General features: G+C 44.1%; 1 protein-coding gene across 15 annotated transcripts in view; it reads left to right on the top strand.

Moving 5' to 3' along the window:
• Positions 1-23236, top strand: part of SPIN1 (spindlin 1) — a 123759-nt gene that overhangs the window by 60292 nt on the left and 40231 nt on the right. For 5 of the 15 annotated variants that reach the window (XM_074953120.1, XM_074953111.1, XM_074953114.1 and 2 more), the window contains exon 3: positions 15465-15563. The exons of the other annotated variants lie outside the window; for them this stretch is intronic. The gene's annotated coding sequence lies outside the window, so the exon portion shown is untranslated. The remainder of the gene's footprint in view (positions 1-15464; positions 15564-23236) is intronic. 15 annotated transcript variants of the gene reach the window in all.

Raw genomic sequence — 23236 nt, 5'->3', positions numbered from 1 at the left:
CTAAATCTGGTACCCAGGGCATGCTCAGTACTGAGCCAACAGAGCAAGTTGGGTTGCCTAAAGATCCAATGGGCACAGGCAAGGAAGCACCGGTACTACAGGGGCACGAAAAACAGAAGATTTGCCATAGGGACGGTTCTGTTGGTCCGACTTCAACATCGGCACCACCTGTGGAATGCCAGGCACCGAAGGATCTTCCTACCAGGTCCACATCTCTGACCCTATCAATACAAGCCTCTTGGCACTGACAACCACCACCAGTACAGATGCTGTCCATACCTTCAGATTTCCGGTGCGCAACAGATCTTTTGGTGTCTGACACACTGGACTCTCCTCTGCTCAGTACTGGGGCCCTTGACTTGCCAACATCTTCCTGCCACTGACTGCCCTTCTTGTCGGCGGAGTCAGAAAGTGAGCAAGAGGATGTGGTGTCCCGCTATTTTTCTCACCCGCCATATGGGTCTCAGTTTCACTATAGACATCATGATTATCGTCGCCCTGATCCAGAGCCTCCCTGCTTTGGCCAACCATGGTACTGACCACCTGGTCCCTTCCCATCGCAATGGCCATACTAGGATCCTTGGCAGGCTCAAAGACAGCAAGCATCCCTTACTTCTAATGTGACCTACAGCAACTGAGGAAACGCTCTCCTGTAGCTGCTGCCTTCAGGGCTTCTGAACCCCGAAGAGGCAAAGGAGGAACTGGAGGCTGAAGTGGAGGAAGTCACTTCTCCAGCCCACTTCTCATTGTCCTCACCAAGGGATAAATAGAAATAAGTTTATTGTAAAATTAAAACATTTTTATGTAATGTCAGTCTCATGCTGCAGTATTGAAATATTAATAAACATTTTTTCCTATTGTATACCTAATTTATGAGTGTTACACTTTTTCTACATCCATATACTGTATGGAGTAGAAAGATGTTAAATGAATTTTGAACAGTATCCCTTTTGGTCAAAAGACAGTTTGAATAGGCTGGACTTACTGGAATTCAGGACAGAAGCGGAGGGATTGAAGTATATATTCAGCATTTCCAGAATAGCTAAGGAGAGAGGTGTAGTTTTCAGTCTTTCCCTGTTCTGACATTTCAGTGAACTATACCGGGAATGCAGCTTCTATTAATGGTATATGTTCTCAGCTCTAGAACTCCAAGAGGATGAGGTTGGACATACATTCCCCCCCAACCCCGCACCCCCTTGTCTAAGTGTAGGAAGGTAGAGGGTGCCAGCTAGTCTTAAATTGTGTTGACTTCTGTTCAAGAAACAAACTTACCAACTGTTCATCAGTTTCTCATCTCTCCTTTAAAGGGATCGGGGTTTGAAAAGGTGGTTTGGAGGCTTCTCTTACTGGGTCAAGGAAGTTCAATGGTTCCAGACATAGAACTGGGTTTGAGGCAGAAACTAACACAACCTCATAGCAGTAGTGTGTTTGTTAATTCTTTTAGACCTGATGCTGCACAGTTGACCACAAGGTTCTTGTTGACTTGCCTGCAGAACCTAGCAGAAGTGGATGGTATTGCTCTTGAGTGTTGCTCCATTCTGTCTGAGATGAAAATGAACAATTGCTGCTCTGCCTCAGGGGCTCCTCCTCTTTTAGTACATAGGGATCATTTGTCCTCACACATGAGCACACTGAAAGTTAATTAGGAAACATGGGCTGTGATGGAGTTCATATGTTGACAACATGTAGATCTGTCACATGGCGTGTATAGTTTGGGCTGCTACAGTGGAAGAAATTGTTCAATGCCTAGATGGATGTAGGGCTTTGATAAGGGCTACCTGGCTGTGATTTAATGCCATTAAGATTGGGAACATTTTTAGGCAAAGGGAAGCTGCCAGTTGATGAGGATTTTATTGACATTCCTGAACTATAATATGTTTGTAATGCAGTGTGTTACTAGACTTTGGGTTCCTCACAATTGTTTGTAGGAACATGCACTTTGTGAGAAATATGCCTAATGTGCACTTTGCCGGTTACCTTTTGCCTTTATCTTCAGATTGGATCACTGATGATGCCCTCTCATGTTTGCTACCATTAAGACTAAAATTGTAACTAAAATCTAAGTAGCTCGCTTAAGTGGAGTTTCACACCAGAAGCTTGTAATGCTAGTGATTTGGGATCTGTTACTGGCTGCCAGAAAGCATCTGGATAGAATTCAAGGTGGTGTTTTTGATCTGTAAAGCCTCAAAGATTTGGAATCTGATTTCATCTTGCCCCATGCCATACTGCTACATTTGAAATCAGTGGAGGTACTTGGGGTGGCGCTCTTTTAGGTATAAATGAAAGGGAGCTGCTAGTGAGACATCCTCCTTGAAGGGATCCTTTTGTTCTGGAATTTACTGCATGTGTACGTACATACATACACTCCCCCATCTACACAAGCCAAGGATTGTTAAACTTTTGGCCATACTTTGACCCACTGTCTCACTCCAGCATTGGGGTTGGAGAGATTTTTGTCTTCTGGTGTGTGTTTGGCGGTGCGGGGGAAAGGGGCGGAGTTGAAGGGTGTGGGTAGCTATATATAATGTGTTGTAATCATGGGATGGGCATTCCCCTCTTTCCCCCCCCCCCCCCCCCATTACTGGATAATAGCTAACGTTGGTAAGGTGAATTTAACTTTTTATTAAAAAGTTCTCAAGCCAGGTGGAGAGCGAGGGATGGATGGAATAGCTGGGGAATGGGTTAGTATTTAGCTGCCAGTCAAACACTTCATTTTTCAGTGAAAGCAGTAGTAAGTTGTCTTAATTCTGCTTTTTATTTCTGTTATGAAAGGAAGTCAAATTAGGTAGGCCTGGCCTTGGAACATACCTTATAGACACACACACACACACACACACACACACACACACACACACACACACACACACACACACACACACACACACACACACACACACACACACACACACACACACACACACACACACACACACACTGCTAACTGTCAATCTATGCCAGGAGTGGGCAAACTTTTTCGTCCGAGGGCCACCTCTGGGTATGGAAATTGTATGGTGGGCCATGAATGCTCACGAAATTGGGGTTTGGAGTGTGGGCTCTGATGTGGGGCCAGAAATGAGGAGTTCAGAGTGTGGGCAGGGGCTCCAGGCTGGGGCAGGGGGTTGGGGTGCGGGTGGGGAGGCGAGGTCTCCGGCTGGCGGTGCGGGCTCTGGAGTGCAGGAGGGTGGGACCAAGGGGTTCGGAGGGGGGGGAGGGGATCAGGGCTGGGGCAGGGGTTTGGGGCGCTGGAGGGGGTCGGGGTGCAGGCTCCAGGCGGCACTTACCTCAAGCAGCTCCCGGAAGCAGTGACATGTACCCCCTCCAGCTCCTACGCAGAGGCGCGGCCAGGCAGCTCTGTGCTCTCTCCTGTCCGCAGGAAACTCTGGCCAATGGGAGCTTCAGGGGCGGCGCTTCCTTGCTGTCCCTACACGTAGGAGGACATGCTGCTTCTTCCGGGAGCCACACGAAGCCACAGCATGCACAGAGCGGGGCAAGCCCCGGACCCCACTCCTTGGCAGGAGCTTGAGGGTTGTATTAAAACATCTTGAGGGCCGGATGCAGCCCCCAGGCCATAGTTTGCCCACCCCTGATCTATGCACAGATTTTTGCATTGGTTTAACTAATTGTTTAGCAACCAATGCAGTTTAATTGGTGTTATCCCTCACATGGTTACAACTATAATGGTTTAAGCGTTTATAACTGCATGGCTTGTTTTGACAAGCTTCTAAACAGATAAAAAGAAAAGGAGGACTTGTGGCACCTTAGAGACTAACCAATTTATTTGAGCATGAGCTTTCGTGAGCTACAGCTCACTTCATCGGATGCATCCGATGAAGTGAGCTGTAGCTCACGAAAGCTCATGCTCAAATAAATTGGTTAGTCTCTAAGGTGCCACAAGTCCTCCTTTTCTTTTTGCGAATACAGACTAACACGGCTGCTACTCTGAAACCTGTCATTATTCTAAACAGATAGTTACACCCATGAAAAAATTGCATAGGCAAACCTTAAAGGGTAAGGGAAGAGATATAGATAATGCTTAAGTTTGAGCCCTGTGAACCAATGAATCTACAATTGAAAAGTAAAGCTCTCCGCCATTGTCACTTGCAAATTGCATACTGTAGAAAAGAGGGAGAAAAAAAAAAAAGCTCTGTGGGCACTCAAATCTTTGTTCACAGACATCCAACATTATTAAGGCTAAGTTTTTGTCACGGATATTTTTAGTAAAAGTCATGGACAGGTCATGGGAAATAAACCAAAATTCATGACTGCCCATGACCTGTCCCTGACTTTCACTAAAAATATGCCTGACAAAAGGGGTAGGTGGGTTCAGCACCCACTGCTCCTGGGGCTCCCGGGTCCCCCACCGATGCAGTTTATGCGAGCTCCGGGGTCCCCCTGCCCCCGAGGCTGCGCTGCTGTGGGGTCCCCTCACTCCGCTGCAGGGTCCCCCAGCCACAGCAGGTCCTGCCGCCCACTCACTGTGGTTGGGCAGCTGCGCTGGGTCCCGCTGTCAGCTTGGGGGCTGGGAGCTGCAAGAGAAGGGCTGGCTGGGAGCTCCAGTCCCAGAGCAGAAAATGTCACGGAGGTCAATGGAAGTCACGGATTCTGTGACATAATCGTAGCCTTAAACATTATCACTCATAATAAATCTTTGTGAGCTAACAGGATTCTAAATATGCAAATGATTATGCAGAACACCTTGCTCTGATTTGCTTCTTTACTGACCAGCAGGGATCCTAGAAATCCATTTGCCACAGAAAAACATGGAATTTGCATTTCATAGAATCATAGAATAGAATCATAGAATATCAGGGTTGGAAGGGACCCCAGAAGGTAATCTAGTCCAACCCCCTGCTCGAAGCAGGACCAATTCCCAGTTAAATCATCCCAGCCAGGGCTTTGTCAAGCCTGACCTTAAAAACCTCTAAGGAAGGAGATTCTACCACCTCCCTAGGTAACGCATTCCAGTGTTTCACCACCCTCCAAGTGAAAAAGTTTTTCCTAATATCCAATCTAAACCTCCCCCATTGCAACTTGAGACCATTACTCCTCGTTCTGTCATCTGCTACCATTGAGAACAGTCTAGAGCCATCCTCTTTGGAACCCCCTTTCAGGTAGTTGAAAGCAGCTATCAAATCCCCCCTCATTCTTCTCTTCTGCAGACTAAACAATCCCAGCTCCCTCAGCCTCTCTTCATAAGTCATGTGCTCTAGACCCCTAATCATTTTTGTTGCCCTTCGCTGGACTCTCTCCAATTTATCCACATCCTTCTTGTAGTGTGGGGCCCAAAACTGGACACAGTACTCCAGATGAGGCCTCACCAGTGTCGAATAGAGGGGAACGATCACATCCCTCGATCTGCTCGCTATGCCCCTACTTATACATCCCAAAATGCCATTGGCCTTCTTGGCAACAAGGGCACACTGTTCACTCATATCCAGCTTCTCGTCCACTGTCACCCCTAGGTCCTTTTCCGCAGAACTGCTGCCTAGCCATTCGGTCCCTAGTCTGTAGCGGTGCATTGGATTCTTCCATCCTAAGTGCAGGACCCTGCACTTATCCTTATTGAACCTCATCAGATTTCTTTTGGCCCAATCCTCCAATTTGTCTAGGTCCTTCTGTATCCTATCCCTCCCCTCCAGCGTATCTACCACTCCTCCCAGTTTAGTATCATCCGCAAATTTGCTGAGAGTGCAATCCACACCATCCTCCAGATCATTTATGAAGATATTGAACAAAACCGGCCCCAGGACCGACCCCTGGGGCACACCACTTGACACCGGCTGCCAACTAGACATGGAGCCATTGATCACTACCCGTTGAGCCCGACAATCTAGCCAGCTTTCTACCCACCTTATAGTGCATTCATCCAGCCCATACTTCCTTAACTTGCTGACAAGAATACTGTGGGAGACCGTGTCAAAAGCTTTGCTAAAGTCAAGAAACAATACATCCACTGCTTTCCCTTCATCCACAGAACCAGTAATCTCATCATAAAAGGCGATTAGATTAGTCAGGCATGACCTTCCCTTGGTGAATCCATGCTGACTGTTCCTGATCACTTTCCTCTCATGTAAGTGCTTCAGGATTGATTCTTTGAGGACCTGCTCCATGATTTTTCCAGGGACTGAGGTGAGGCTGACTGGCCTGTAGTTCCCAGGATCCTCCTTCTTCCCTTTTTTAAAGATTGGCACTACATTAGCCTTTTTCCAGTCATCCGGGACTTCCCCCGTTCGCCACGAGTTTTCAAAGATAATGGCCAAGGGCTCTGCAATCACAGCCGCCAATTCCTTCATCACTCTCGGATGTAACTCGTCCGGCCCCATGGACTTGTGCATGTCCAGCTTTTCTAAATAGTCCCTAACCACCTCTATCTCCACAGAGGGCTGGCCATCTCTTCCCCATTCTGTGATGCCCAGCGCAGCAGTCTGGGAGCTGACCTTGTTAGTGAAAACAGAGGCAAAAAAAGCATTGAGTACATTAGCTTTTTCCACATCCTCTGTCACTAGGTTGCCTCCCTCATTCAGTAAGGGGCCCACACTTTCCTTGGCTTTCTTCTTGTTGCCAACATACCTGAAGAAACCCTTCTTGTTACTCTTGACATCTCTTGCTAGCTGCAGCTCCAGGTGCGATTTGGCCCTCCTTATACCTTATTTTTACGGAGAACCTTTAGTTTTTTACATTTTCTGAAAAAAAATTAACATATTAACTGTTAACTACATTTTACTGAAAGAACCAGTGTCACTGTTTCAATGTGTGTAACCTCCCCTCTTGTGGTTGATTTTTGAATGCGCTTTTAATTTACATAGAGTAGAATCCTGTTTATCCAAGCCTCTGTTATCGGGCTCTCCATGTTAACTGATCCACCAGCAATAGGGCCCAGGTGGATGGTGGTTTGGTTAACACGGAGAGCCAGATAATGGAGGCTTGGATAAATGAGGTTCTACTGTATATCAGTAAAACATTTGTTTTCAGTTGATATCTATATATATATTGTGGCTAGAGAAACTAAAGTTCAGCATTTCATTTTAGTCGCAGAAAACAGCGGATTTTTATTTTTTATTTTTTAAATCAGTTTTGGTTTTGTTTTTTTTCTGTGGAAAATTAAGATCCTTGCTCGCCAGCCTCTCTGTCTCTGTAACCATTATCTGCCCCATCTCTCATAACCAAACCCATGATATTTTGTAGCTGAAATATTGTTACTAAGTTCCTGTTAGTTCTGGCAGTTAGTTACTAGAAATTGCAGAAAAAACTTCCTAGCTGCAATGCAACAGCATAAAAAATCATCAAGGGCCACACAACTGAAAAGGTGGCACACACAGCTAAAAATACTTGAGGAGGGATGTCAAAATGCGAATCAGTGTTACTGAACGCCTTCCTGCAGGTGGAGAGAAGAACTGATCAACCTGGAGGCGATCCAAACATTTCCAAACAAGAGCTGGCAGGTCAAATGTCAGTATGACCACAGGAGTCCCTGAAAGCAGTGGCAACACCTCAGCAGCATTTGCCACAGCCCTGAGATTTGCACAAGTGGCTGGTCCCTCTTCCTCCCCTTATGTGGGAGGGTGGTGCAATACAGGATGGAGCACAATATCAAAGGGCCAGGAAATGCCCAGCCCCTTGAGCCTGCTCTCAGACCTGGCTGACTGGAACAGCTGCCCATCCCATCCTCCACATTTGCTGTGTTGGAAGAGAGCTATTAACAGGGATTCAGAGCACTCAGCATGAGAGTCTGGTAAGGGGACCTTGGACCGAACCCCTTCCTCTATTCCTAAAGCATGCCCCATATCAGCTCTGCAGTGGCTCCTGGCTACTCCTTGCCAGCAGTGTCAGCTCTCTCTTTCAGCAAACGAACCAAAGACTCCCTTTGAACTTCCAAAGTTTGAATCTGGTGCCCCTGGGGTGAGCTCATCCTATGTCCATGCCATATTTGAGTATCTCCCTTGAATGGAGAAAGGGACCATGGAAGACTTCTTCACCCAGTCCAGCACAACCCTTCAGTCTGAGCCTCCTCTTTCTCATGGCAAGAAAACTGATTGAAAGAGTAACCACAGAATTCTCACCATCACCATAACTTTCTTCCAGGGGACTCTGTCTGAATTTTCATTCTCCATCTGAGGAGGAGGAAGATCAAGTAATACCTAAGAAAAGTATGTTAGACATTCAGACTCTTCTGGTTGCCCCCATATAAAGCACTAAGAGAAGAAAAAAGGTCCCCATATCCTCCATCTTCTGAAGAGTCTGATTCAGGGGATTCCTCCAGGAGATGCTTCTAAAGGCACAAAGTGGAATCTGTTTCTCTTAAGCCGCATACATCTGCAGAGTTCAGTAGGGCAAATGAACATCAGTCACGGCTTCCCTGTTCACCTTCATGGTGTACAGCAAGGCAATTAGTTCAGAAAAACCCAGGCCATATACATGTGCTGATTTTTCTAGGTGTGCATACTCACAACCCTGCAAAAGGAAATTCTTGCTTAAGGGAGGAGGGCCAGCATTCCAGATCAGAGTTAGAGGATCAAATAGTAAAATAGTTACAAAACAAACAATAAAAAAAACACGTGGAAGATAGATTTTTTTTTTTTTCAGGTGAAAGTGAACTGATTGCAGAGCCATTGGCCATTATCTTTGAAAACTCATGGCGATCGGGGGAGGCCCGGACGACTGGAAAAAGGCTAATGTAGTGCCTGTCTTTTAAAAAAAAAAAAAAAAAAAGAAAGGAGGAGGATCCTGGGAAGAACAGGCCAATCAGTCTCATCTCAGTCTCTGGAAAAATCATGGAGCAGGTCCTCAAGGATTCAATTCTGAAGCACTTAGAGGAGAGGAAAGTGATCAGGAACAGTCAGCATGGATTCACCAAGGACAAGTCATGCCTGACTAATCTAATTGCCTTCTATGATGAGATAATTGGCTCTGTGGATGAGGGGAAAGCAGTGGACATGTTATTCCTTGACTTTAGCAAAGCTTTTTATATGGTCTCCCACAGTATTCTTGCCAGCAAGTTAAAGAAGTATGGGCTGGATGAATGGACTATAAGGTGGATAGAAAGCTGGATAGATTGTCGGGATCAACGGTTAGTGATCAATGGCTCCATGTCTAGCTGGCAGCCGGTATCAAGCGGAGTGCCCCAAGGGTCAGTCCTCGGGCTGGTTTTGTTCAATATCTTCATTAATGATCTGGAGGATGGCGTGGACTGCACTCTCAGTAAGTTTGCAGATGACACTAAACTGGCTGGAGTAGTAGATATGCTGGAGGGTAGGGATAGGATACAGAGGGCCCTAGACAAATTAGAGGATTGGGCCAAAAGAAATTTGATGAGGTTCAACAAGGGAAAGTGCAGAGTCCTGCACTTAGAACGGAAGAATCCCAGGCACTGCTACAGACTAGGGGCCAAATGGCTAGGCAGCAGTTCTGCAGAAAAGGACCTAGGGGTTACAGTGGACAAGAAGCTGGATATGAGTCAACAGTGTGCCCTTGTTGGCAAGAAGGCCAATGGCATTTTGGGATGTATAAGTTAGGGCATTTCCAGCAGATCGAGGGACATGATCGTTCCCCTCTATTTGACATTGGTGAGGCCTCATCTGGAGGACTGTGTCCAGTTTTGGACCCCACACTACAAGAAGGATGTGGAAAAATTGGAAAGCGTCTAGCGGAGGGCAAGAAAAATGATTAGGGGACTGGAACACATGACTTATGAGGAGAGGCTGAGGGAACTGGGATTGTTTAGTCTGCAGAAGAGAAGAATGACTGGGGATTTGATAGCTGCTTTCAACTACCTGAAAGGGGGTTCCAAAGAGGATGGCTCTAGACTGTTCTCAGTGGTAGCTGATGACAGAACAAGGAGTAATGGTCTCAAGTTACAGTGGGGGAGGTTTAGGTTGGATATTAGGAAAAACTTTTTCACTTGGAGGGTGGTGAAGCACTGGAATGCGTTACCTAGGAAGGCGGTGGAATCTCCTTCCTTTGAGGTTTTTAAGGTCAGGCTTGACAAAGGCCTGGCTGGGATGATTTAGTTGAGGATTGGTCCTGCTTTGAGCAGGGGGTTGGACTAAATGATCTCCTGAGGTCCCTTCCAACCCTGATATTCTATGATTCTATGAGTATTTTGAGTAATGTAAATTGATTGAGGTGCATTGAGATACAGATGCCCATAAAAGCTATAGCTATATATGCCTCATACACCCTTCCACAGTGCAACAGTGGGATACAGTGTTCCTGCCACATTGAAAAGATTGTGAAAGTTTTGAATTGTCCATCCTCAGCTGTGGGTCACCATGCCCTTAACTATGAGACTGTAATTCACTGCTGCTGCTGGGGGGTCACCATGGTTTAATGTCCTGGTTTTTGCCCCCAACTTCTGTTGCAGTTTGCCGTGCCTTGCCTCCACTTCCCACCCCAAGTAGATGATTATGGAATGATGGACAACAACCCAGTTCTGGAAGGGCTGGCAGGCAAGAAGGGGCTTCTTGACCACTACTTCTTCATTTCTACTGCATGATCATCCCCTGCCCCAATCTCCATTATGTAAGGCCAAAAGGCTCCTTGCTGTGCACCAGTCAAAATTTATCCTGTAATCACTATGATAGATAATGTGCGTTTCCCTGGTCAGACAAGGTGGGTGAGGTAATAACTTTTATTGGACCAACTTCTGTTGGTGAGAGAGACAAGCTTTGGAGCTACACAGAGCTCTTCTGAAGTTAAAAGCTTCTGAAAGCTTGTCTCTCACCAACAGAAGTTGGTCCAATAAAAGATACTCTCACCCACCTTGTCTCTCTAATATCTGTGACCAGCACAGCTGTTATGACAAGACTGCACTTTCCTTGATGTCAGAGTGTTGTTTCTAACTGGGAGAGTTCTGAAAGAGTCGCTTCCTCACTGGACAGCCAAATCCAGGCAGGCATAGTCTCAGCCCTCTTCTTCAGGCATGAAAACCACTGGGGGCATCAGGCAAACAAGAATAAATAACTAAAATAAGAACAGTTATCTGACACCCTAAATATCTCTTGCATGTTTTTTTGACACGCAAAGCTAACTTGGGTGGACAGTATTGCGAGTATTGTCCCTCTCAGCCTATTTAAAAAAAAAAAAAAAAAAAAAAAAGCGCTACCTAAAGGCTTCTTCCTGAGAAGAGGAGTCTGGGCATGCAAACAGCCATCCCATCTATGGGAGTAATACAGCCTGTCCCTTCTCTGAAAAGGGAACAAGGCCTTTATCTACCTCTCCTCAGGGTGGAGATACACACACGTCTACAAATTTCAGAGGGGTAGCCATGTTAGTCTGTATCAGCAAAAACAACGAGGAGTCCTTGTGGCACTAACAAATTTATTTGGGCATAAGCTTTCATGGGCTAGAGCTCACTTCATCACATGCATGGAATGAAAAATACTGTAGGCAGGTATAAATATACAGCGCATGAAAAGATGGGAGTTCCCTTACCAAGCGGGCGGGGGGAAGGGGGGGGTCAGTGCTAACGAGGCCAAATCAGTCAGGGTGGATGTGGCAGTTGACAAGGAGGTGTGAGTATCAACAGAGAGAAAATTATTTTTTGTAGTGACCCAGCCATTTCCAGTCTTTATTCAGGCCTGATTTGATGGTGTCAGGTTTGCAAATTAATTCCAGTTCTACAGTTTCTCATTGAAGTCTGTTTTTGAAGTTTTTTTTCGTTGAAGAATGGCCACTTTTAAGTCTGTTACTGAGTGTCCTGGAAGATTGAAGTGCTCTCCTACTGGTTTTTGAATGTTACAATTCTTGATGTCTGATTTGCGTCCATTTATTCTTTTGCATGGAGACTGTCCGGTTTGTCCAAAGTATACGGCAGAGGGGCATTCTGGCACATGATGGCATATATCACACTGGTAGATGTGCAGGTGAACGAGACTCTGATGGTGTGGCTGATGTGGTTAGGTCCGATGATGGTGACCCTTGACTAGATATGCGGACAAAGTTGGCAATGGGGTTTGTTGTAGGGATTGGTTCCTGGGTTAGTGTTTCTGTTGTGTGGTGTGAAGTGGCTGGTGAATATTTGCTTCAGGTTGGGGGGCTGTCTGTAAGCGAGGGCTGGCGTGTCTCCCAAGGTCTGTGAGTGAGGGATCGTCCTTCAGGATAGGTTGTAGATCCTTGATGATGCGCTGGAGAGGTTTTAGTTGGGGGCTGTAAGTGATGGCTAATGGTGTTCTGTTATTTTCTTTGTTGGGCCTGTCCTGTAGTAGGTAACTTCTGGGTACACTTCTGGCTCTGTCAATCTGTTTCTTCATTTCAGCAGGAGGGTACTGTAGAACACTTGATAGAGATCCTGTAGGTGTTTGTCTCTGTCTGAGGGATTGGCGCAAATGTGCTTGTATCTTAAGACTTGGCTGTAGACAGTGGATCGTGTGGTGTGGTCTGGATGAAAGCTGGAAGCATGTAGGTAAATATAGCGGTTAGTGGGTTTCCGGTATAGGGTGGTGTGACCATCGCTTATTTGCACTGTAGTGTCCAGGAAGTGGATCTCTTGTGTGGTCTGGTCCAGGCTGAGGTTGATGGTGGGATGGAAATTGTTGAAATCCTGGTGGAATTCCTCAAGGGCCTCCTTCCCATTGGTCCAGATGATGAAGATGTCATCAATGTAGCACAAGTAGAGTAGGGGCGCTAGGGGACAAGAGCTGAGGAAGCGTTGTTCTAAGTCAGCCATAAAAATGTTGTCATACTGTAGGGCCATGCGGGTACCCATAGCAGTGCCGCTGACTTGAAGGTATAAATCATCCCCAAACCTGAAGTAGTTGTGGGTGAGGATGAAGTTTCTTGCTGCAGGATATACAAGAGGAGCTGAGAAATTTTATCAAAGGGAAGTCCCATTAAAACACTTTTTTGTCTATTCTTCATTAGTGATCTCCTTTGTGGATATTCTTAGCTGACCCATGCTGACTTGAGGCTGCTTTGGAACTTCCCCTTATCCTCCCCTCAGTGAAAGCATCTCTCCCCAGGAGGATTCTCAGGTCATTCAGATGGTGGATATGTCAGAGAGGATTCAAGTCAGGATTTCCAGTAAGCAAACTCATCAGGACACTTATCACCACAGATGCAAGGCTGGAGGGACGGGGTCAAGGCCCATTCAAGGGAGCTGGTCCAAATGAGAACAAGCACAGTGTAGACTGGTGAGAGAGCAGGACAGTCCAATATGATATCAGGCTCTGCTCCCATATCTGGACTTCCCTCATGCTGACTGTGACAGACAACACCTCTGCCATGTCGTATGTAAGCGGACAAAGGGGAACAAAATCTACAGACTGTCAAAGAGAAGCTTATGTCCTATGACTTGAGCTGAGAAGAATCTGCAGTCAGTCTGCTCCCTTTGCGTCCACTGGAAAGTGAATGTAACGACTCAGCAGGCAAAAGGTAGATCATACAGAATGGGCACTATATCGAGAGGTCTTCCATTTACAGTAACTCCTCGCTTAACATTGTTGTTATGTTCCTGAAAAATGCGACTTTAAGCGAAACAATGTTAAGCGAACCCAATTTCCACATAAGAATTAATGTAAATGAAGGGGTTATGTTCCAGGGAAATTTTTTTCACACGTACACAGTACAAGTTTTAAACAAACAATTTAATACTGTACACAGCGATGATGATTGTGAAGCTTGGTTGAGGTGGTGAAGTCAGAGGGTGGAAGAGGGTGGGATATTTCCCAGGGAATGCCTTACTGCTAAATGGTGAACTAGCTTTTGGCTGAGCCCTTAAGGGTTAACCCATTGTTGTTAATGTAGCCTCATACTCCGCAAGGCAGGACAAATGGAGGGAGGGGAGACAGCATGGCAGGCAGAGACCCACACCCCGTGTGTGTGAGAGAGATGCGCATTGCCCCTTTAAGTAGGCTGAACCCACTCTAAGTACACTGCCTTGTTAATTAATCAGCAAGTTGAGACACTAGCTGCTCCCAGGAAGCTCCCTCATGGAGATGGGGTAAGTGGGGTGCAAGAGCAGGGGGGAGGGGGACACCCTGACAGTGCCCCTCTTTCCCCCCGACGCCTACCCTGCACAGCAAGCAGGAGGCTCCCGGGAGCAGTTCCAAGGCAGAGGGAAGGAGCAGCACATGGCAGTGTGGGGAGGGACAGCTGAACTGCTGGCAATTGATAGGCTGCTGGGCGGCTGCCGCACAGGGAACTTAGGGGGACTGCCAGTCCACCCTGGTTCCAAGCCCCCACCAGCTAGCTCCAATGAGCTGCTCTTCCTGCAAGCAGTGGACAAAGCAGGCGGCTGCCAAACGATGTTATAAGGGAGCATTGCACAACTTTAAATGAGCATGTTCTCTAATTGATCAGCAATGTAACAACGAAACAAAGTTAACCAGATGACTTTAAGTGAGGAGTTACTGTACTGGTAAAGGAATTTTGGTTTCCTAGCAATAAATCTGTTTGCATCCCATTTGAATCACAAAGATTCAGTGTTCTGCTCTTGCCAGTGAGATTATAAAGTCAAGGCAACAGATGTCTTGTTGCAAAGATGTCTAAAAGGGACTTAATTTTTTTTTTTAAAATATGCCTTTCCTTTCATCAGAATGCTTCAGAAGAAAAGCAGGACTCCTAATTCTGGTAGCCCTGTTCTGGCCATGTTCCTCTGCTATCCATCCAGAAGGGATATGCATTACAAGGACCAGTCGTACATCAGAATCCAGACAGTCAGAGCCTCGCTGCCTAGTTCTTGAACAGAACCTCTAAAGCCAAAGAGGTTATTCAGCAGAGATAATATCCATGTTTTAAGGTTCCAGAAATACATTTAACGAAAGCTTATGCTCAAATAAATTCGTTAGTCTCTAAGGTGCCAGTAGTGCTCCTTTTCTTTTTATTTAACACAACACATTCAAGGTCCTGAGTGACGTTTACCCATTGGTACCAGGACAAGGGTCTCTCTCCTACATCTGTGTCAGTATTACAGGCTCTTTGATTTCTTCAGGATGGACTCAGGCTGGGCCTGATAGTTCAGACATTTGAAAATCAAGTTGCTGCATCTGGCAGATTCTTAATTATAGCAGAGAATTAGTGGATTTCATGCCTCCTAGATGTCTAGTGTGCCTTTTTGAGGGTAGTATGACTTCTGCATCCTTCCAAAGTACAGAGTTCTTTCCTGGGATTTTACCTGGTTAACAGTTCCCTCACAGGTCCTCCATTTGAACTACTTATGAAGGTGGTTCTATTACTTTCTAGTAATGTGGCCTTTTTGATAACAATCATGGTAGTTCACAGGGTATCAGAACTAGGAGCACCGTATCTGGCACCTCAATGCTCTCAACTTTGACACTCATCTTTCCATACAGATTAAGTGATACTCAGAACCAACTGTGTCTTTGTACCAAAAACTAACTCCAGGCTCTGTAGAGTACCCTAAATACAACGTGATATTCGCTGGATTTCTGTAGAGTTCCCAAAGTATATACTCACTGCACAGGTCAATTCAGAAAGACAAATGCTTTCTTTGTTCTTTTATTATCCAGTGTCAAGAGGAAAGAAGGCTTCAAAATCTTCCATTTACATAGGGCTAAAATATAGTATCTCGGAAGCATAAGAGTAAAAATCATCTGATGTTGCCTTTGGTAAGTGGGTACTCCTCACTGTATTCCAGTAATTTTTAGAAATAAGTTACCCCCTTTCACAGCTCTACATAACTATATGTATAGTATATCCCCCTCTTGTCTCAAGTGAACACTGCTATGAAAATCCCAATGTCCTGGGTCTGTGACCTCATTACAAATACAAATACAGTTTTATTTTTGCTCTATTACAACAAAGGAAAAGTTTTTCAGGTAATGAAGTCCACAGATCTAACCCACCCCAAATAGGCTGTCAATTGGGGAAAGGTAACGGTATTATTAATTGTCACTCAGTGGTTTGTTTGTTGGTTTGTTTGTTTGTTTTAAATTGAATTTCATGCTCTTTTGGAGGATTGTTCTATTTCGTCTCAGTGCTTACTAGTATAATTAGTTTTTTTTTTTTTTTTCCTGGGCCATGGAAGTGTTTCAGTTGGTGGCTTAACAGAGATGGAGCCATATCTCCCTTGCCACAGAATAACAGATCTGGTTTGCCCCCAAGGCTGCATGGATCAGAGACCTAAAGCCATAACTCATTTCTTGTAAATTTACTTTCTTGGAGTAAGGCATGGATAAACTTTCATATTCTGCATCAGGTATATTTCAGTTCAGAATGACTCCAGAAAAAAATGTGAATGAATATTATGGACTCTTGACATTTAACTTATAACCTGCAACTTCTAATGAAACATCTCACATCTATAGTTTTAAACTGTGGTCAACTTTAATCACTTGTAGAAAGGGGAAAGGTTTTGGAAGACCAAACTAGAAAAGTCCAAGAGGGAGGAAGCCACTAGAGGGTGCCAAAAGGCCTATTCTTGAATAATTAGGTGTAATTCCACTTCGACACTTACTGAAAAGTGCAGAAATTGGAATGCAGTAAGCAACTCTCTTGCATTACTGTGCTATTATTGAATTGTTACAGTGGGGCTCAAAGTAGGCATGTATGTTAATCAGAGAACAGTGAATCTGCATAATTAATTTAAGTATAATGTACGTCTATTTAGATTGATTTTAAAAATGTCTGTCTAAAGGAAAGTGTTTATTGATTCATTAAAATAACACAACTAAAGGATTTATGGATAAAATGAAATTATTTTGCTGAAATGGGAAAATTTCTTATGATCTATGCTGTGTTGGGAAGGCATGACTCATTCTGCTTTGCCTCCTCTCCATTCCTCTGCTGCAGTGTCTTAGAATCCTACTGAAAACAAATTTTTGTGGTATATCTAGTAATTCTTATTTTCTGCTGTATTAATGCTCCAGGTGTATCAGATATCAAATTTCTTTAAATATATAAATCTTTGATCCAAATTTTAACTGGTGTGTAAATATAAAGAAAAATGTTTGTCATGCGTTGAAAACTGATCGAATTATTTGTTATACAAATATTAAAGGTTCTTAAATCTGATCGGATGGCATTCAGCTCTTTTTTTCATAGCTATGAACTAATTTTATGTACAGCTGTTTTCTTTTTAATAAAAAAAATCTTTTTTGTTGCTAGGTAAAATCCAGCAAACGAGGAGTTACCTTAATCCATTTAATGATCCCTGTCCAATTCTTAGTGGACAGCTGTATGGCTATGCACATGTAGTCACAATTGATACTTTGTTGCAACTTCAGAAGAGGTCACTGATAAGTCAGTCCTCCCTCCAGAGTTGAGAAACTTCCATCACTCCATGTGCTGAAGTTTGCTTAGCAGGCCACTGGCCCCTACCTGTTACTGGGAAGGCCTATGCCAAAGGGTTCAAGCCTTGGGTGGTCTGCAGAAAACCTTTTCCCAGCCAGTGTCGCTGTTGGAAGTGCCAGGATGAGAGCCATGCTACATGGCCGGAAGGGAACCATTAGTTTGTTTCACAGATTTTACCATTCTCACGTTAACACTTAAGATAGTAATACTTTGGTGGAGAAGACACATATGACCAAGTATAATATTTTGTTGTAAACTGGTGCCACAGGGTTTTCCCAAGCAGTAAGGTCTGATGCCAATAGATGAAGGGTAAAAGATTACACATGACATTATATTTGTCATGTACGTATTCTTACCTATGCCAGTTCTATCATGATCATACATGCCAGTACATATAACACTATTCAGATAAAGAAAAGATAAGAAACCAGTTGGATGTTTTTTTGTAATGCTACTTAGTACACTTTCCATGTACACCGTATTCACTCCATATTTAAGTGTTACTTTACAATAGTATACTTTTTGGAGTTTAGGGTTCCTTGGATATGACTCTCTTTAATATTACTGGTTAACTGTTGAATCAATATTTAAACTCAAGGACTATTACAAGTAGGTTTTCTAAATTTTGACGTTTGACAACATTTTTGGGCATTACATTACTTTTATAATGCAACGTTTTGCATACAACCTCATGGTGGTTCTTCCTAAAATGTTAAGAAAAATTTGACAGTGGGTTTTACACATTGTAACAGTACATTTTGTATCCATCTGTCCTGTCCTTTTTTGCTGTTTTATGCTAAAAACTGCAATTGCTACTATAATATTTTAAGTCTGAAAGAAAGCCAGACCCAACCATGTAATTAACATGAAGATTTGCTTAACAGATGGCTAGCTTGCATGGAGGAATACAAATTTAGAAACTTAGAAAAATGCCATATTGATCAGACCCAGGGTTAAGCTAATTGAATATCTTATCAGACTGTGTCCAGTACCAGGTGCTTCATAGAAAGAAGCAAGAAGTCTAATGGTGGAAAAGTATAGAATAACTTGCCTATAGGTGAAACTTCTTCATAACAGTTGGTAGTTGACTTATTTTTGGAAGCGTGGAGGTACATATTGCTTCTAAATGTTTATCCTTGTAAACACCTAATCTTCTTTTTTCTTGAAATCAGCAAAGCTCTTGGCTTCAGTGATGTCTTGTGGCCATGAGTTCCATAGGCTAACTATGCATTATGTACAGAATACTTCCTTTTTTCACTTTAAATTAACGTTCTCTTGTCATTGTTTTATGAGAGAAGGCAGATGGGGTATTGTATATGTCTCTTACCATGTCCTGTTCCTTAAATGAAACATTTCAAATCTTTTTGTTTCTCCACATTTCTATCCTCTTCCCTCCCCCCATCCCTTCCTAGTTTTGCCTTTTCTTTAGATATTATATACAGAACTGAATGCAGTATTCCAGAAAGTGGATAAATTGGAGAGAGTCCAGCGAAGGGCAACAAAAATGATTAGGGGTCTGGAACACATGACTTATGAGGAGAGGCTGAGGGAACTGGGAATGTTTAGTCTACGGAAGAGAAGAATGAGGGGGGATTTGATAGCTGCTTTCAACTACCTGAGAGGTGGTTCCAGAGAGGATGGTTCTAGACTATTCTCAGTGGTAGAAGATGACAGGACAAGGAGTAATGGTCTCAAGTTGCAGTGGGGGAGATTTAGGTTGGATATTAGGAAAAACTTTTTCACTAGGAGGGTGGTGAAACACTGGAATGCGTTACCTAGGGAGGTGGTAGAATCTCCTTCCTTGGAAGTTTTTAAGGTCAGGCTTGACAAAGCCCTGGCTGGGATGATTTGATTGGGGATTGGTCCTGCTTTGAGCAGGGGGTTGGACTAGATGACCTCCTGAGGTCCCTTCCAACCCTGATATTCTATGATTCTATGAAAGTGAGATCAGGACCCCATTAAAACAAATTAGATATACAAATCTGACTTCCATTGATCTCTGTGAAATTTTCTGCCCTGGGGCTGGAGCTCCCAGCTGGAGCTCCCAGCTCACTGGCCCCTCCCCCCCAGATCCCAGCCCCCACCCTGGTGGGAGAACCCCCTGCAGCTGCCCAGCCATGGTGGGCAGTTGGCAGACCACGGAGCTCCCACTCACTGCAGTGGTGGGGGACCCTGGAAACCCAGCAGCAGTGGGTGCTGAATCCGCCTCCCCATTTTGTCAGGGATATTTTTAGTGAAAGTAAGGAACAGGTCACTGGCTTCTCTGAATTTTTGTGTGTTGTCCATGACATGTCTGTGACTTTTACTAAAAATATCCGTGACACAAACTTAGCCTTAGTTATAGATCATGGTTGCCTTCAGATTAGGCCTGTGTCCACATGACATAGTTGTCAGGTTAGCAGCTTGACTATAGGCTATAGTTTATACCAGGCAGGGCCAAACTGCGGCTTATGAGCCGCATGAGGTTCTTTAAGGGGTCAACTGTGGCTCGCAGAGCTCGGGGCTTGACCCTGTGGGGGGAGGGGCGAGCCAGTGCTCGCAGCTCCAGCCCCACATGGGGGGTTGGGGTTCCAAGCTCTGGGATTCGCCCTGCAGGATGGTAAGCCGGTGTTTTGCAGCTTCAGCCCCATTGGGGGGCTCCAAGGCTTAGGGCTTCAGTACCGCAGGAGTGAGCTGGTGTTCTTGGCTTCAACCCTGTGTGGGGGTGTTGAGGCTGGGCTTCAACCCCACGTGGGGGTGGCAACTCACTGCTTGGGATTTCAGCCCCGCAGGCTCTGGCTAGCCACTGCTTAGGGCTTCAGTGACACGTGCTCATTATAACAGGAAATTGCGTCACTGTAGTGCTGTGCAGACCTTGTGTGCTATTATCTTGCATTCTGCACACTACAGGCTGTGTTTACTGTTCATAAGTCGCAGTTGAATAGTTGTAGATTTAAGTGTTAACCCTATGTTAATTTCATGGATGACAATGACATCTTCAAATTGTAAGAGACGCAAGTATGAAGAAAAACTTTTCAGTCACAATGGGAAGAAGATTTTGCATTCACTAGTAAAGGTGGCAAACCCCTGTGCCTTATCTGGCAGTGCATCGCGCTCTCACCACAAGGCCAGCAACTTGAAACATCACTATAAAACAAATCACATTAACTTTTTTCCTCTAAATACCCACCTGGATCAGAATTAAGGAAAAACAAGCTAACTGCATTAAAATTACACCTCAACTGTCAACAGACCCTACTTTTGGCATTCAGGAAGGAAACTGACATGGTGACTGAAGCTAGTTTTGTTATGGCATGGAATATCGCTTGTGCAAAACATCTGTATTGTGATGGAGAATTTGTTAAGAATATTGCGGAAGTTGTTGCAATTTTAGATCCAAGTAACACAAAACTTCAACAAGTAATACAACAAACTCCAATTTCATGCCACACTATGGAGAGGCAGATCTCCCAGATCAGTGCTGATGTTGCAAGCAAGATGCAAAACAATCTAAAGAATGCTCTAGCATTCAGCCTCGCTGTTGACGAATCTACAGACATTCAAGATAAAAGCACAGCTAGCAATATTTGTTTGCTATGTTTCCTCAGATCTAACTGTGAAAGAAGAAATGTTGGACTTAATGGTGCTAAAGGAAACAAATGTGTTGACATAAAGAATGCACTTGACAAAGCATTGACAAATATCAATGTACCGCTGGATAAACTTGTCAGTGTTGTAACGGATGGAGCACCTGCAATGGTGGGAGGGGAAAAGTAGGCCTTATTGGACTTTTGAAAAGCAGTCCCAAATTTCCAGAGTTTCTCCTTGTTCATTGCATCATCCATCATGAACATCTCACAGGCAGATACTTCAAATATGAAAATGGTATGAAAACAGTCCTGGAAATTATCAATTTCATCCGCTTGAATCGGAAGACTCATCAATAGTTCAAAAATGAAGACAAACCTAACGATGTCTCTTTCTACTGTATTGTGAGGTGGTTATCAATCAGCGATGTCTTCAATATGTTTGTGGGACTGTTTGAGCCGATCAGTGCTTTCCTTGAAGAAAAGGAGAAGTCCTATCCACAACTGAAAGATGAGCAATGGATGCAGGATCTGATGGTTTTTCACTGATGTTATGCAAGATCTGCAAACACTCAATTTGGCACTCCAAGGGAAAGATAAGATTATTTCTGACCTTACTCAGGCAGTCTTCAGCTTCTAGAACAAGTTAAAGCTTCTGCAAAGAGACATAGCGTCAAGAGACTTCAACCACATTCCCTGTCTCAAGAGTAGGGTTAAACACATTTCCTGAAATCAAAGTAGAAGATCACAAACTTGAGGAATACGGAGGTAAATTACAAGGACTGCATGATGACTTTCAGACCAAGTTTGAAGACTTGCAGAAGCTGAGATCCTGCTTCGACTTTCTTATAAACCCATTCATGATCAACTCCAGAAAGACCAGGTTCTAAAGATGATGCATAAATCACAGTCAACAATCAAGTTCTGGAAGCAAGTGCCAGGAATGAAGTATCCTCAACTCAAAAAGACTAGTGTGTGACTCATTTTCAATTTTTGGCACAATATACTGCTGTGAATTGCAGTACTCTGTAATGAAGTTAGTAAAAACAAAACATCGTGCAGTCCGTACAAATCAACATCTGACAGAGTTCCTCCATACCACCGTAACAACATATCAACCAGATTTCCAGAGACTTAGGACCAGGATGGAGACCCACAAAGTCTCTAGCTCTAGTAGTAATTAGCCATGATACAGTAAGTAGGATGTTAATATTTTAAAAAATGCATGTGTAAAGGTTGTTCATGTCTTGCAGCTCCCAAACTTCTGAAGATATCGTATGCAGCTCAGACAGTCAGTAAGTTTGGCCACGCTTGGTCTATACCACTGATAAGCTAGTTGTCTGGTGGTGCTTTACACCCAAGTGTTAAGTGAGAGGTGTTTGTGCATGGACAGGACTCAGATTCGGGGCAACACTCAAATAAGAACCAGAGTTAACTTTATTGTAAAGACAAGGCCTAAAACAGCCATTCTGGGAATTTTGCTGAAAACATAATTACAACCCATCACCTCCTTTTTCACACACCCTTCCCCCATAATTCTCCCAACTGCCATGGAACCATCAGCCTCTCCTCCCCTCCCCCCCCAGATATTTTTGATAGCTCTCGAAACTCTGTTCGAAACGCTGTATTACTGGTTCTATGACACTGCCAGTTTTCAGAAAAAAAATCATTGGCTCTCTATTAAGGTGTACATTTTTGGCTCTGCTGACGTGAAGAAGTTGCAGAGCCTAACCCTTTGTATATAAAATATAGGCATAAGTATTGCTGGTGTAGCAAAATGCTGTAATTCTATATTGTTCTGGCTACTTTCAAGAGAAATAGTGCTATTTCATAAAACTGATTGGTGTAACTGTAATTTCATGCAGATTGTGTTTTGATCTGGTGAAATTTTGAATCGGTTACAGTGGTATTTTTCTTTCTCTTGTAAATGTTAAGTGGTGGTTTAACCAAGTGAATGTACACGGCCCTATTTGCACATTTTGAAGTCGGAGGTATTCCACTGTGGGTTCTACATGATGTATATTGCTTTCCTCCGACCTGGCTTTTATTCCTCCTAGCCTGCTCCCTACAATGCAAGGGAGGGTAACTCTCGAGCTCTCTGCCTGCCGGAAGTTCATTAAACAGCATTTCTTCCTCTCTCCTTAGCCCTGCTGCTTGTTTACCATGGACAACCAGCCATGTTGGGAGCTATGTTGTATATTAACTCCCAGGTACAAGAGGCAGAGGGAGTGCTTTGTGCCAAGATCTTGTCATGCTTTCCGGGAGAGGGAAAGTGAATGAGAGAGAGGAATAATGTAAGCCAAATGCTAGTTGTAACTGCAGACTTCATTTGAGGCTGAGATAATGGATGCAATGCATTCTGAAAAACAGTAACTCTGAAAAGGACTTCCTGCTCATAGTGGACAAACCAATTGAATATGAGC

Source organism: Natator depressus, chromosome 5, assembly GCF_965152275.1.
Source record: "Natator depressus isolate rNatDep1 chromosome 5, rNatDep2.hap1, whole genome shotgun sequence".
In the NCBI taxonomy this organism is placed as follows: domain Eukaryota; kingdom Metazoa; phylum Chordata; order Testudines; family Cheloniidae; genus Natator; species Natator depressus.
Note: the sequence above shows the minus strand (reverse complement) of the source record. Positions and strands in the feature narration are given on the sequence as shown.